This window comes from Scyliorhinus canicula, chromosome 12, assembly GCF_902713615.1.
Source record: "Scyliorhinus canicula chromosome 12, sScyCan1.1, whole genome shotgun sequence".
In the NCBI taxonomy this organism is placed as follows: domain Eukaryota; kingdom Metazoa; phylum Chordata; class Chondrichthyes; order Carcharhiniformes; family Scyliorhinidae; genus Scyliorhinus; species Scyliorhinus canicula.
The window spans coordinates 83510974-83526851 of NC_052157.1; positions in this window are offsets into that span (position 1 = coordinate 83510974).

A 15878-nucleotide genomic window follows, 5' to 3' on the forward strand; every position below is an offset into this window, starting at 1 on the left:
ATCGACAAGGTGACCTGCTGCAATGACGCCCAACAGCAACCATGAGCGTGATTGAGCTGTGGCTGGCGCTCTTGACGATGCCGTTCAGCTGCCTGCAAAGCTCTGGAGGAGCCCTCCATTATGGCACTGTTCTTCGCCCAAATTGCGAAGACCTGCTGCATGCTCCACAACATTGCTCCACAGAGGGTCAATGTACTGGCGATTCAAGATGAACAACACGCCTGGTGCGTCCAAGATAATGTAGAAAAGGGGAACGATGTACAGCACATGGAGCCCAGGCAGGCACAGGAGGCCGTACGCCAGTGCCAACACACACGGGTCACTCTGACCGGCCCAAGGTTCACCAAATGTGGGGACGGGAATTGACCAGGGACAAAGACGCCGGATCGTATCCCCGCACACCTCATAACCAAGGCCACCTTCATGCATTCAACACCCCCCCCCCCCCCCCAATTATACGCACGACGGGGTTGGGGCCCTGCCTAGAATGTAAAACCGTGTCTGTAACAGGGAATAGAACATTTATCATGGAAAAATACACCACAGAACAGGCTCTTCGGCCCACGATGTTGCGCCAAACTTCTCTCCTAGATTAAGAACATATTAATCTATAACCCGCATTCTACCGTAATCCATGTACCTATCCAATAGCTGCTTGAAAGTCCCTAATGTTTTCGACACAAACATTTCCACAGGCAGTGCATTCGATGCGTCCACTACTCTCGGCGTAAATAACCTTAATCTGACATCCCCTCTACATCTTCCACCATTCGACGTAAATTTATATTCCATTGTAATGGTTTGTTCCACTCGGAGAAAAAGTCTCTGACTGTCGACTGTATCTATTCCCATAATCATCTTACAAAACACTTACAAATCAAGTCGCCCCTAATCTTTCTCCGTTCAAATGAGAAAAGGCCTAGCACCCTCAAACTTTTTTTGTAAGACATAAATTCCATTCCAGGCAACACCCTGGTAAATCGCCTCTGCGCATTTTCCAAAGCTTCCACGTTCTTCCTAAAACGAAGCGACTAGAACTGCACACAATACTCCAAATGTAGCATTATCAATGTTTTTTACAGCTGCATCATCAGCTCGCGGCTCTTAAATTCAATCCCTCTGCTCATGAACGCTGGAATACCACATGCCTTCTTCACAGCTCTCTCCACTTGAGTGGCATCTTTCAAATGTCTATGAACAGAGATACCAATATCCACATTGCCAAGAATCATACCGTTAACCCTGTACACTGCCTTCATATTTGTCCTTCGAAAATGGACAAGCTCACACTTTTCAGGTTTAAACTCCATATGTAACTTTTCAACCCAGCTCTGCATCCTATGTCTGTCTCTTGGCTGCCGATACAAGCCCTCCTCATCTTTCCAAACTCTCCCAATCTTCGTATCGTCAGAAAATTTACTGACCCACCCTTCAACTCACTCATTCAAGTCATTAATGTAAATCACAAACAGCAGAGGACCCAGAACTGATGGCTGAGGTACGTCACTGGTCACTGGGCTCCAGTCTGAACATTTGCCATCCACCACCACTGTCTGACTTCTATCGGTTCGCCAATTCGTTATCCAACTGGCCAGACTTCCCACTATCCCATGGCTACTTACTTTCTGCGTAAGCCAACCATGGGGAACCTTATCAAATGCCTTACAAAAATCCATGTACACTGCATCCACGGGTTTAGCTTCATCCACGTGCTTGATCACCTCCTCAAAGAATTCAATAAGAGTTGTGAGGCAAGACCTACCCCTCAGAAATCCATGTTGACTATCCCTAATGAAGTAGTGTATTATTAGATGCACAGAAATCCTATTCCTCAGTGCCCTTTGCATTACTTTGCCGACCACCGAAGTAAGACTAAGTGGCCTGTAATTTCCACGGATATCCCTAATCTCTTTTTGGAACAGGGCACGACAGTTGCCACTCTCCAATCCCCTAGTACCATCTCTTGCTTCCCATATAATCCTTGGATATATCCCGTCAGGCCCGGGGGACTTGACTATTCTCAGGTTTTTCAAAATATCCAGCACATCTTTCTTTCTAATAAGTATCTCCTCGAGCTTACTAGTCTGTTTCACACTGTCCTCTCCAACAATATGGCCCCTCTCATTCGTAAACACTGAAGCACATGATTTGTTTAAGACCTCTCCTATCTCTTCAGACACAATACAAAATCTACCGCTACTGTCCATGATCTGAATTACCCTCGATCTAGTCGTTCTCATATTTCTCACATATGTGTAAAATGCCTTGGGGTATTCCTTGATCCTGCGCCAAATATTTTTCATGCCCTCTCTTCGCTCTCCTAATGCCCTTCTTCAGTTCCCTCCTGGCTCTCTTGTATCCCTCCAGCGGCCTGTCTGATCATTGTTTCCTCAGCCTCACATAAGTATCCTTCTTCCTCTTAACAAGACATTGAACCCCTTTTGTCAACCATGGTTCACTCACTCGACCATCCCTTCCCTGCCTGACAGGGACATGCAAATCAAGGTCACGTATAATCTGTTCCTTGAAGAAGTTCCACCTTTGAATTGTGTACCTCCCTGACAGCCTATATACCCAACTTTTGCAGGGCAGTTCCTGTCTGATAGCATCGTATTTACCCCTCCCAATTGTAAAACTTACTCTGTTGTACGCACCTAGCCCTCTCCGTTACTAAAGTGAAAGTCACAGAAAGTCACTATCTCCGAAATGCTCCCCCACTAACAAGCCTATCAGTCGTCTTGGTTAATTTCCAAGTACTATATCCAATATAGCCTCCCCTCTGGTGGAACAATCTACATGCTGTGTAAGAAACCCTTCGCGGGCACAGGGCACAAACACCATCCGATCCAATCTGTTTGATCTAAAGGGTTTCCACTCAATATTTGGGAAGTTGAAGTCCCATGACTACTACCCTGCGGACTTCTGTACATTTCCAAAACCATTTTCAAAATCTGTTCCTCCACCTATCTGCTGCTATTGGGGGCCTATATAAAACTATCAACAACGTGACTGCTCCTTTCCTATTTCTGACTTCAACGCATACTCCCTCGGTAGGCAGGTCCTCCCCGAACTGCCTTTCTGCAGCTGTTATACTAACTCTAATTATCAATGCCACCCCCTTCCACACCTCTTTTACCGCACTCTCTAGTCTTAGTGAAACATCTATAACCAGGAACCTACATCGAAAATTTCTCCCCTCTTCTATTCAAGTTTCTATTATGGCCATCGCATCGTAGTCCGAAGTGCCGATTCATGCCTTAATTTCACCCACCTTATTCCTGATGCTTCTTGCATTGAAGTATACACACTTCAACCCACCTCCATTCCTGCAAATACTCTCCTTTGTCAGTGTTCCTTCCTCACTGCCTCATTACAGGATTTGACGTCCTGAACAACGGCAACCTTAGTTTATGGACTACAAGTCCGATTCCCATTCCCCTGCCAAAGTAGTTTAAACCCACCCGGAGAGAACAAAAAAGCCTCCCTTCCCATATATTGGTACCCCTCTGTTTCGGATGCAATCCGTCCTTCTTGTACTGGTCCCACCTTCCCCAGAATGCGCTCCAATTATCTTAATAGCTGAAGCCTCCCTCCGACAACATTCCTGCAGCCATGTGTTCAAATGCACTGTGTCCCTCATTCTTGCCTCGCTGTCACGTGGCACCGGCAACACACCAGACATGACAACTCTGTCTGTCCTGCCTTTTAACTTTCAGCCTAATTCTCTAAACTCGTTTCTTACATCCACACCCCTTTTCCTACCTACGCCATTGGTACCAATGTGCACCACGACTTCTGGCTGCTTACCCCCCCCTCCCCCACTAAAGGATCCTGAAGACACGATCAGAGACATCCCTGACCCTGGAAACCGGGAGGCAACATACCTTCTGGGAGTCTCGCTCGCGACCATAGATTCCCTGTTTATTCCCATAACCATCGAGTCTCCTATCACTATTGATTTTTCTCTTCTACCCCTTCCCTTCTCAGCCCCAGAGCCAGACTCAGTGCCAGAGACCTGGCTGCGAGGCCCTTCCCCTGTAGGTCACCCCCCCCCCCCCAACAGCATCCAAAACGGTATATTTGTTTTGAAGGGGAACTGCCAGGAGGGATCCCTGAACTGTCTGTCGGTTCGTTTTCTTCCCAATGACTGTAAACGAGCTCCACTTGTCCTGTACGTTGGATGTGGCTACTTCCTTACTCTTCTCTATTGCCCCCTCTGACTTACGGATGATCCGAGGTTCATACAGCTCCAGCTCCAGGACCCTAACACGGTGTCTGAGGAGCTGGAGTTGGGTGCACTTCCCACATATATAGTCAGCGGGGACACAGGTGGTATCCCTAACCACCCAGATCCAACAGGGGGAGCATGCAACTGCCTTAGCCTCCATCCCTTCTTACCTTACAGAATATAGCTGCACTGTGGAGTAAGTGGAACTCCGCCCTCCAACTCTGCTCTCAGTTAGCTGCAGTGTCTGTAAACTCCCGGCTCCCTTCACGCTCTGACGAAATGTAGGAAATGAAATGAAAGGAGCACCTTTCATTCCATCCCCACGTAACTCCCTCACTCGCCAAACTCTCACTATTGCACTCAAATGCACCCAGAAGCAGCATTGAGTGCAAAGTCAGCACTGCAGCTAGCTTAGATTGACACTGTGACTCTAGCCTCTGAAAATTGGCCGAATCCAATTAACTAATTAACAAACTCCAGCTGCATGTAGCTACAAGTACTACATTTGTTCAAAGCTGATTGAAAATTCATCTTCTTCTCAACCAAACAGCGACCTTTAAGTTCATTAACTAAATAAAAGAAAGACTAGAATTTAGATTTTAAAATTTAAAAAACCTTAACATCCCTCAGTCACCAAACTCTCACTACAGCACTCAAATGCACCCAAACCCAGCACTCAGTGCAACCAAAGTCTGCACTGGCATGGATGGGGATAAAAAGGACCCCTGTGTAGAGCTTTGGTGATCGGCATCGTTGAACAACGTCTGAATTCTGCCCACTTTATAACGTTCTACCGATAACCTGGGAGTTCCGAGTATGCAAGCCGGGCATTCCAAAACACAGTCTCATCGAATCTCTGATGTGACATTAGTGGGAAAGGTCGCGGTGGGCGAGGGTGAGATGCCTGGCCACGTACATCGCTCGCAAAATCACCCACCTCTAGAGCTGTTGGGGAGGGTTTAAACTAATGTGGCAGGGGGATGGGAACCAATGCTGGAAGTTGGAAGGTAGTAAAACAGGGACAGAAACAAAAGGAAGTAAGGGGAAAAGTGCAAGGCAGAGAAGACATAGTCAGAAATCCATAAGGGCGACAGTACAAGGTACAGTGACTGAGGGGAGCACAGTGAATAGGCCCAGTAATAACAAAAGAAATAAAACTGGAGATGTTAAGATTCAAAACAGAGGTAAAAAAACCAACATAAGTGTACTTTACCTGAATGCTCGTAGTATTCGGAATAAAGTAAATGAGTTGGTGGCACAAATCATCGTAAATGACTATGATTTAGTGGCCATTAATGAAACATGGTTAAAGGATGGTCACGACTGGGAGTTAAATATCCGAGGGTATCAAACTATTCGGAAGGACAGAGTGGATGGTAAGGGAGGTGGTGTTGCTCTGTTATTTAAGGATGACATCCGGGCAATAGTAAGGGATGACATCGGTGCTATGGAGGATAAGGTTGAATCCATTTGGGTGGAAATCAGGAATAGTAAGGCAAAAAAGTCACTGATAGGAGTAGTCTATCGGCCACCAAATAGTAACGAGATGGTGGGGCAGGCAATATACAAAGAAATAACTGATGCATGTAGAAATGGTACAGCAGTTATCATGGGGGATTTTAATCTACATGTCGATTGGTTTAACCAGGTCGGTCAAGGCAACCGTGAGGAGGAGTTTATAGAATGTATCCGCGATAGTTTCCTAGAACAGTATGTAATGGAACCTACGAGGGAACAAGCGGTCCTAGATCTTGTCCTGTGTAATGAGACAGGATTGATTCATGATCTCATAGTTAGGGATCCTCTCGGAAGGAGCGATCACAATATGGTGGAATTTAAAATACAGATGGAGGGTGAGAAAGTAAAATCAAATACTAGTGTTTTATGTTTAAACAAAGGAGATTACAAGGGGATGAGAGAAGAACTAGCTAAGGTAGACTGGGAGCTAAGACTTTATGGTGGAACAGTTGAGGAACAGTGGAGAACCTTCCAAGCGATTTCTCACAGTGCTCAGCAAAGGTTTATACCAACAAAAAGGAAGGACGGAACAAAGAGGGAAAATCGACCGTGGATATCTAAGGAAATAAGGGAGAGTATCAAATTGAAGGAAAAAGCATATAAAGTGGCAAAGATTGCTGGGAGATTAGAGGACTGGGAAATCTTTAGGGGGCAACAGAAAGCTACTAAAAAAGCTATAAAGAAGAGTACGATAGAGTATGAGAGTAAACTTGCTCAGAATATAAAAACAGAGAGTAAAAGTTTTTACAAATATATAAGACAAAAAAGAGTGGCTAAGGTAAATATCGGTCCTTTAGAGGATGAGAAGGGAGTTTTAATAATGGGAAATGAGGAAATGGCTGAGGAACTGAACAGGTTTTTTGGGTCGGTCTTCACAGTGGAAGACACAAATAACATGCCAGCGACTGAAAGAGATGGCTAGGGAAATTGCAGATGCACTAGTGATAATTTACCGAAATTCACTAGACTCTGGGGTGGTCCCGATGGATTGGAAATTAGCAAACGTGACGCCACTGTTTAAAAAAGGAGGTAGGCAGAAAGCAGGAAATTATAGGCCAGTGAGTTTAACTTCGGTAATAGGGAAGATGCTGGAATCTATCATCAAGGAAGAAATTGCGAGGCATCTGGATAGAAATTGTCCCATTGGGCAGACGCAGCATGGGTTCGTAAAAGGCAGGTCATACCTAACTAATTTAGTGGAATTTTTTGAGGACATTACCAGTGCAGTAGATAACGGGGAGCCGATGGATGTGGTATATCTGGATTTCCAGAAAGCCTTTGACAAGGTGCCACACAAAAGGTTGCTGCATAAGTTAAAGATGCATGGCATTAAGGGTAAAATAGTAGCATGGATAGAGGATTGGTCAATTAATAGAAAGCAAAGAGTTGGTATAAATGGGTGTTTCTCTGGTTGGCAGTCAGTGGCTAGTGGTGTCCCTCAGGGATCCGTGTTGGGCCCACAATTGTTCACAATTTACATTGATGATTTGGAGCTGGGGACCAAGGGCAATGTGTCCAAGTTTGCAGATGACACTAAGATGAGTGGTAAAGCGAAAAGTACAGAGGATACTGGAAGTCTGCAGAGGGATTTGGATAGGTTAAGTGAATGGGCTCGGGTCTGGCAGATGGAATACAATGTTGACAAATGTGAGGTTATCCATTTTGGTAGGAATAACAGCAAACGGGATTATTATTTAAACGATAAAATATTAAAGCATGCCGCTGTTCAGAGAGACTTGGGTGTGCTAGTGCATGAGTCACAGAAGGTTGGTTTACAAGTGCAACAGGTGATTAAGAAGGCAAATGGAATTGTGTCCTTCATTGCTAGAGGGATGGAGTTTAAGACTAGGGAGGTTATGTTGCAATTGTATAAGGTGTTAGTGCGGCCACACCTGGAGTATTGTGTTCAGTTTTGGTCTCCTTACTTGAGAAAGGACGTACTGGCGCTGGAGGGTGTGCAGAGGAGATTCACTAGGTTAATCCCAGAGCTGAAGGGGTTGGATTATGAGGAGAGGTTGAGTAGACTGGGACTGTACTCGTTGGAATTTAGAAGGATGAGGGAGGATCTTATAGAAACATTTAAAATTATGAAGGGAATAGATAGGATAGATGCGGGCAGGTTGTTTCCTCTGGCGGGTGACAGCAGAACTAGGGGGCATAGCCTCAAAATAAGGGGAAGTAGATTTAGGACTGAGTTTAGGAGGAACTTCTTCACCCAAAGGGTTGTGAATCTATAGAATTCCTTGCCCAGTGAAGCAGTTGAGTCTCCTTCATTACATGTTTTTAAGGTAAAGATAGATAGTTTTTTGAAGAATAAAGGGATTAAGGGTTATGGTGTTCGGGCCGGAAAGTGGAGCTGAGTCCACAAAAGATCAGCCATGATCTAATTGAATGGCGGAGCAGGCTCGAGGGGCCAGATGGCCTACTCCTGCTCCTAGTTCTTATGTTCTTATGTTCTCTCCCTTGGCCAGAGAGACCAGCTGACCCATCATACTTGTCTCACAGAGCACAGAGACAGCTGTTTAACGTGACCATATATATACATATTTGTGCCTCAGCACCAATAACAAAACTGGGTCACGCACCCTTCCCAACATGAATAGTGTCTGGACATTCTGGAGTTAGCGTTCTCAACGCTTCGTCTTTGTGGTTCTCCACGCGATAAAGCAGGATTGGAGGCGACCAGCTCTAACTGGCGCCCTGCAACCTAGGTCGGCGTTGGCGGGTGTCTTCCGGGGCGACCGTGCCTGGATGGGCCCGGCAGCTGCTTCGGTGTAGCATGTGTCGTGCTGCCGAGCTCGCCTGCCCGCTGCCCATCAGGTGCACCAGTACAGGGGAGGGGTGTCCGAGATGCTGATGTGTCACGTACCAACGCTGCGTGAGACACTGTTATGGGCCCCATAGCTTCCGCATCCACAGGATTCCCGAGGTATCCCGTGCCGCTGCAAAGGCCGAGGGTGCGTGTGGAGCAATCCCAGGTGGAGCGAACGGGACCTCCGTTGCCCGTTCTGCTCTGGTCCACGGTTTTGCATGCTCGCGGTCATGAAGTAGGGGGGTTCGACCATCTCTACATGAAACTGCGCGACATGACCCATTGAGTGTGCCACAACGTTCTGAGCTTGTGTATTATTGATTGCGACATCTTCCTCTGGGAGAGGGCTTACGCCACGCTGTTTCTGCACCATGCCGGTAAGCGCCCGGGTAATGCCACCGATTTTCCATGCCATGGCCTGTTGTGGCTGGGTCATGCTCAGAGGCGCCGCTGCGATTTCCAGATTATTCTTCAACTTGGTTGCGTGTTAAAAAGCAAACACTGTCCTGGGTTCCGCCAGAGTCCGCGTAGAATGGCCAGAGACTTGGTTACGCCGATCCATAGCCAACAACGCCGCCCCACAATGCCACCAACGTGGATATCACCCATGCCGTGTTGACCTTGATGGCACGCATGGTCGGACCATCTCCTACTGCTTTATGTGGCAGGTCTCCTGCAACTGCCCTTGAAGGTACTGGCTCGCCGAAATCCGGTCATGTCGTCTGTGTTTCCACGAAAGCATGTCCACAATTCATAGCTCTGTCCGTTCAAGAAGCCCGAAAACTCTTTGGGTTGCAAATATTCCCTGGGGGCTGCCCGCCCTCCGACTTTCAGCCCCCTCGAGTGTTCCGACATCCAACTTCTGTACAAGACAAGCTGTCTGGTGTACACTAGGTGCTGTCCCAGGATGATTTTGCTAAAGTGCCCAACCGTGCTGAGTGTCTCAGGAATAGTGGACAGTATGCAGGCTGTGTGACGGACATCAGTGTCATTCACTGTGCCGAGCTCGAGTGTCCTTTTGCGCCTTGCTTGTATGCCGGGCGCCTGAGCTTCTGTCAGCTCCACTGCTCGGCTCACGGTTGGGTGGGCGGGGGGGGGGGGTGTGGGACGGAGGAAAGTGAGTCTCCGGCAATGGTACTGTCTTGGGCGGGGGCGCATGATGGAGCCTCGAATGCGGAGTACGTCCTGTTCGCCACAAGGCGAGATGCATGATTAGACCGCGGTCCGGGGCGTGGAGGTGGAGGGGGGGGGGGGGCGGACGGGAGGCGTTTCGGTATAGTGCATGATGAGCAAGTGGTGGGGTTCAGGATGAGGATGGGGTGAGTGTGATGTGGGTAATATTTTCGTACAGATCACATAATCATAGAATTTACAGTGTAGACGGATTCCATTCGTCCCATCGAGTCTGTACTGTCCTATGGAATGAATACCCTACCTGAGCCCACTATCCCCGTAACACAGTAACCCCACCAACACATTTTTCATTTTTGTACCGTAAGGGCAATTTAACATTGCCTATCCACCTAAGCTGCATATCTTTGGACTGTGGGAGTAAATCGCAGAACCCGGAGGAAACCCATGCAGACTTTCGGAGAATGTGCAGACAGTGACCCAGACCGGGAATTGAACCAGAGACGCTGCAGCTGTGAAGCAAATGTACTAACCACTGCGTTACACAGCACCACATGTGGGTGAGGGTGGGGATGATCATAGTGTGAGGCGGGTATTAATATATAAATTTTTTCTAAATTTACTGTACCCAATTATTTTGTTTTCAACTAGGGGCAATTTAGCGTCGTCAATCCAACTAGACTGCACATCTTTGGGTTATGGGGGCGAAACCCACGCACACCTGGGGAGAATGTGCAAACGCCACACGGAGAATGACGCAGAGCCGGGATCGAACCTGGGACCTTGTCGCCGTGAGGCTGCAAGGCTAACCCACTGCGCCACCGTGCTACCCAGGATGGGTATAAATATGACGCTATGGGTCGTATGACGGTGGTTTTTGGGTGAAGGTGGTGTGTGGTAATAGGATGGCGGTTTGGGTGGTGTGGGTGTTGTGGTGGTGTGCACGTGAGGTTACATAGGGGTAACGGTGGTTGATAGGTTGTGCGTGGTGTGCGGATGAGGTAGTGTGGTCATTTTCGTCGTATGTGTGTGGTGTTGGAGGTGGTTTGACTCACGTCTCATTTTGAACCGCAATACAGCTATGCCTCACTTAGTCGTCCGCGGTAGAACTCCACTCCGGCGACCTCCCTTTGCTCCCGACGGACGATCACAGCCAGGGCGCTCTGCTCTGCCATGGTTAGTGGCTGCAGGTCCAACCATCCACCCCAGTCTTCCCCCGCATGCGGCGGTTGAAGGCGGCCTTCTCTTGGGAGGGATGGCAGACATAAGGTGACAGACTAAGACAGTCCACGCATGCGGCCCAGGCAATCAGTAGTTGGTGTCCTCAGTGGCCAGGACACCCGGCCATGACAGCTTGTCTTGGTGCCGGCAGGTGGCGAAGGGTTGGAGTTTCCGGGCCGCCTTGTAGGGGGTGCAGTGTTACAAGTATGTGCGTCAGGATTTGGGGCTGTAGAATAGTATTCCGTCCTCATATTGTCTACCCGAAGGAGATTGTGCAGTTTCTTTCGGCACTCCATTCCAGTCCAGATGCTGTTATCCACAGTGCTGACATGTTGTGTAAATTGTGTCCTGGATTGACGAATGTGCGTTGTTGGAAAACTCCTTAAAGTGCTGTGGTCAAGATTGTCCATCACATTCAGCAGGGTCTACATCTGGCATCCCAAAAGCAGGTCTAGCTGCCAACATCTTACTTAGGATGGTGTGTGCTGTGAGTGGAGTGTGCATATACGGCTGCAACTTGTCAAATTCCTGCGTCTCCATCTCGGACCTGGTGAATCCCGGACGATTTTATATTGGAATCGATTGTGTTCCATCTGGGTCCGGCAGAAACCTTTAACAGTTTCCGAATCCGTGCAGGAGTGGCGCCACATTTGCTGTCATGGAAATCGATTAATTCTGCACGGGCGTCAACAGTGAGTGACATAAATAAAGAATCACGCCTCATATATCGTTTTCTGTATAGTATCAGAGAAACAGGGCAGGACTCGCAGCAGTTTCCTGCTGCATCACATCTCCGCCATCAGCAGGTTTCTCCATTCCGCCAGCCAGCCAATTGTGTTTCCCATTGTGGGCTGCCCCTCGCAGTCGGGAAAATCCCGTGCGTTGGTGCACTGCCAGCACAATTGAATCTCCCGCGAGCGAGGAATTCTGCCGAAGGACATTAGCCAAAAGAACAGTGGGCAACATCAGACCTGTTACAGCGTAACAATATATTATTCATTGTTACCCTAATAGCAAAGCTACCCTCTTCAACAGAAATTACATTTTGGCGGTCTTTTACCTGCAATTTGAGACAAAGTAGAGTGAGTTGAAGATTAATACTGAAACCTAAGTAGAAGTGCCTTTTGACGCAATGAAAGCAGAGTGCGTGAAAGTGAAGTCAAAAGAGGTTAAGGGCTGGTCGATAGCGTAATTCAAATGGTTATTGGAGAACACGCAAAAGGGAATTAATCGAGCGGAAAATAAACTTTTGATGGGAGGAAGCTAACGCATATGGTCAATAAAAAAAGTTTCAAACAATAACCAACTTAAATACAGTAGTCATAATAGCAAACAAGAACAATGAAAAATGATGAAAAAATTGTAAGGAGGATACAAATCGCGTACGTTAGAAAAAGGTACGAAGTACAAATACGGACAGTAAGAGTATCAACAGAGTTTACAGAACAATTATGAAACCACACCTGCAGTGTTTTTCATATTATCGGCCTTCTGGTTGGTGGAATTACGTCAAATTGTTACAATTCGTTAATCCAAGGAACGGACAGCCTTTCTTATGCAGCCTATGTTTGAGCCCATTGCAGTTTAGAATAATATGAATTAAGACTTTATTAAATCACTTCGAATTTTGAGCAGCATGCAGTGGTGGATGAGTCAGAATGATTCGTTGAGAGGTAGAGTCACGAACCTCGGTCCACTTTTTTTATAAAACGGAGTAGGAAATTTAAACAATTAGAATTAGTATCCGTTTTCTCTGACGGTGTTTTTAGCTTTGAACTCTCTTATGTGCAAGTCAAACGATGGACGAAGCCTTTTCCTGATTAAAAGGCAAAGGCAGATGATTTGAACAGGGTGTAAGGGTCCTCCTGTTTGTACATTGTCATCACCTTATCTTCTCCTTTCTTTGACATATTTTATATTTAATGTTATAATTGTTATCCATGCACAATTAGTACGATGTAACTTTAAAGCGAATTTTCCCCTTAATTGGGCAGCACGGTAGCACAAGTGGATAATACCGTGGCTTCGCAGAGTTAGGGTCCCAGGTTGCAACTCACGCTGGATCATTGTATGTGCGGAGTCTGCACGTTCTCTCCATGTCTCCGTGGGTTTCCTCCGGGCTCTCCGGTTTCCTCTAACTGTACAAAGACGTGCATGCTAGGTAGATTGGCCATGATAAATTGTCCTTCGTGACCAAAGCATTTCGGAGGGGTTTTGGGTTTTTCGGTTACGGGAATAGGATGAAACTGAGGGCTTACGTGGATCAGTACACACACTGTGGACCGAATTGCTTCCGTCTGCACTGGATGTTCCATGTACTGTGTTAATTCGTGCCCAAACATGTCTTGGTTTTCACTGAAAATTGGTCTGTGGCCGTTCGAAAAAGACGTCATTTGACGCTGTCTGTAATTCCACCCAACAGCTTTCACAGTAATTTAACTGACATCAGTGAACAATGAGAGCGATGGAATTTGGCGGCTGCCAATGAGATTGCTGAAAATGCTTGGATTTAGCGAAGGTGGGTGGGCATTGGCTGACACCTTCTCTGTAATGTTTCGATTATCCCATTGACGCTGGGTTATTTTCAATTTCACTTTTAGTTCTGTGCCTGGAAGAAACTTTGTGATTCTGTCTCTCTGATTTGATACATTTTCTCTAAAACTTCAGTATAAGTGCTATTGTATTTCTCGATCAAGTCATGGATTTCGTCAAACTGCAGAATGTAAAGTAAGTCCACACGTTTGACGAACGGGCTATTACGAACTCACATGCCTCTGAACGAACAGAAATGCCTCAAAGGAAAGCTGGAGCTTCGTGCCCAAGTTGTCAAAACCTTATGTGCCTCTCCAGAAGACATCCTCGTGCTGTTAGTATGAAATGCCTGTTTTTCATCGGTGTCATCGTCGCCAAAAGTACACGTGTTCCAGTATTCGAATTTCTAGGTGGGATAGAGGGGGATGCAAAATGTTTGGAAATGTTGCACTACTGGTTAAGGAGAACAGTACATCTATACTGCAGGAACACCTCAGTGTGCTCATACAGGGTGGCAATATTTGAAGAGGTCAGGAATATGAAGCATGTAGTCACAATGTTGAGGATATCGCACTCCCAACAGGCAGGAGATAGAGCAGCAGGGAAGTAGGCAAAGTTTGGAAAGGTTTAAACGCAATCGAGTTATTGTGGTTAGTACTTTAAATTTCCCTTATGTTAACTGGCGCCCACTTAGTGCGAGGGACTTGTATTGGGCTGAGTTTTCAAGGAGCATTAAGCAGTTAACGTGAGCCGTTAAGCAGTTCAGAAGAAAAAAATAAGCTTTGGTCAGGGGAAAAGATGGCATCCGTGAGGAACATGATGGAAGCAGGAAGGAACTTAAACAAGAATTCAAGGGGGCTAAAAGGGGTCGCAAAATCTCATTAGCAAACCAGTTTAAAGTAAATCCACAATGATTTTTAGACAGATATAAAGAGCAAATGGGTAGCCAGGAAGAGGGCTGGCCCACTCAAGGAAAGGGGGAGGGAATCTATGCTTGGAACAGAGGAAATGGGCGAGTATCAAAATGAGTACTTTCATCAGTATTAACTAAAGAGAAGATCTTGGTGGAAGATGGGTCTGTGGAAGGATGTGTAGATAGACTGGCTACATTAACATCACGAAGGAGGAAGCGTTGTGTGTCTTGGAAAACATTACGATAGATAAACCCCACGGCCTGATGTGATAAACACCAGAATACTGAGGAAAGCAATGGAGGGAATTGCTGGAAGGTTAACATGAATCTTTGTATCCTTCCGAACTATAGAATAGATCCCAGCTAATGATGCTCGTTTGTTTAGGAAGGGTAGTCGACAGGTCATGTTACAGTTGTATAGGATTTTGGTTAGGCCACGTTTGGAATTCTGCGTGCAGTTCTGGTCGCCACATTACCAGAAGATGTGGATGCTTTATAGAGTGTGCAGAGGAGGTTCACCAGGATGTTCCCTGGTATGGAGGGTGCCAGCTATGAAGAAAGGTTGAGTAGATTAGGATTGTTTTCGTTGTAAAGACTGAGATTGAGGGGGGACCTGATTGAGGTCTACAAAATTATGACAGGTATGGACAGGGTGGATAGCAACAAGCTTTCCCAAGATTGGGGGTGTCACTTACAAAGGGTCACGATTTCAGGGTAAGAGGGGGAAAGTTTAAGGGAGATGTGCGTGAAAAGTTTTTTACGCAGAGGGTGGTGGGTACTGGGAACGCTCTGGCAGCGGAGGTGGTAGAGGCGGGCACGATAGCATCATTTAAGATGCATCTAGACAGATATATGAACGGGCGGGGAACAGAAGGAAGTAGACCTAGGAAAATAGGAGACAGGTTTAGATAAAGGCTCTGGATCGGCGAAGGCTGGGAGGGCCAAAAGGCGTGTTCCTGTGCTGCAATTCTCTTTGCCCTTTGTTGTTCATTGTTAGTAAGGATTATCCACGAAATTACATCAACGGCAGGGAAATGATAGGGAACGGTTTCTGGATTGACTTTCCTTCCATTTGGAAGCATGTGGACGTCTTAGCGACAAGCAGCGTGGGTTCATAAAGGAGAGGTCGTGCCTCACTAAACTTATCGAGTTTCCCCCGCCGGACAACTTCCGGTGTATGTCAGCAAAATTAAATTTTCATCATCTCCTGTGTGTACCGTCGTAGGAATATTAGTGAGGGCTGCACATTAATAATGTGTAACTTTGGATTAAACTTAAGATCGATATCTATATCAATTCACTGTTCTTCGTTGAAACGTTTTAAAACGTAAAAATTGCTTCTACTTTCAACAAGATACGGCAAGATATTTTGTCTTCAATTCTTCATTGAAATGAGTGCAAGAGAATTAAACGCATTTGAGTGCGCTGTGCCAGTTGCAATAACGTATGAATAAGGACGGCGTTATATTTTGTCCAGAAAGCGTTCTTGCGTAAATGAAGCTTTTGCCTACATGTGTAGTTAA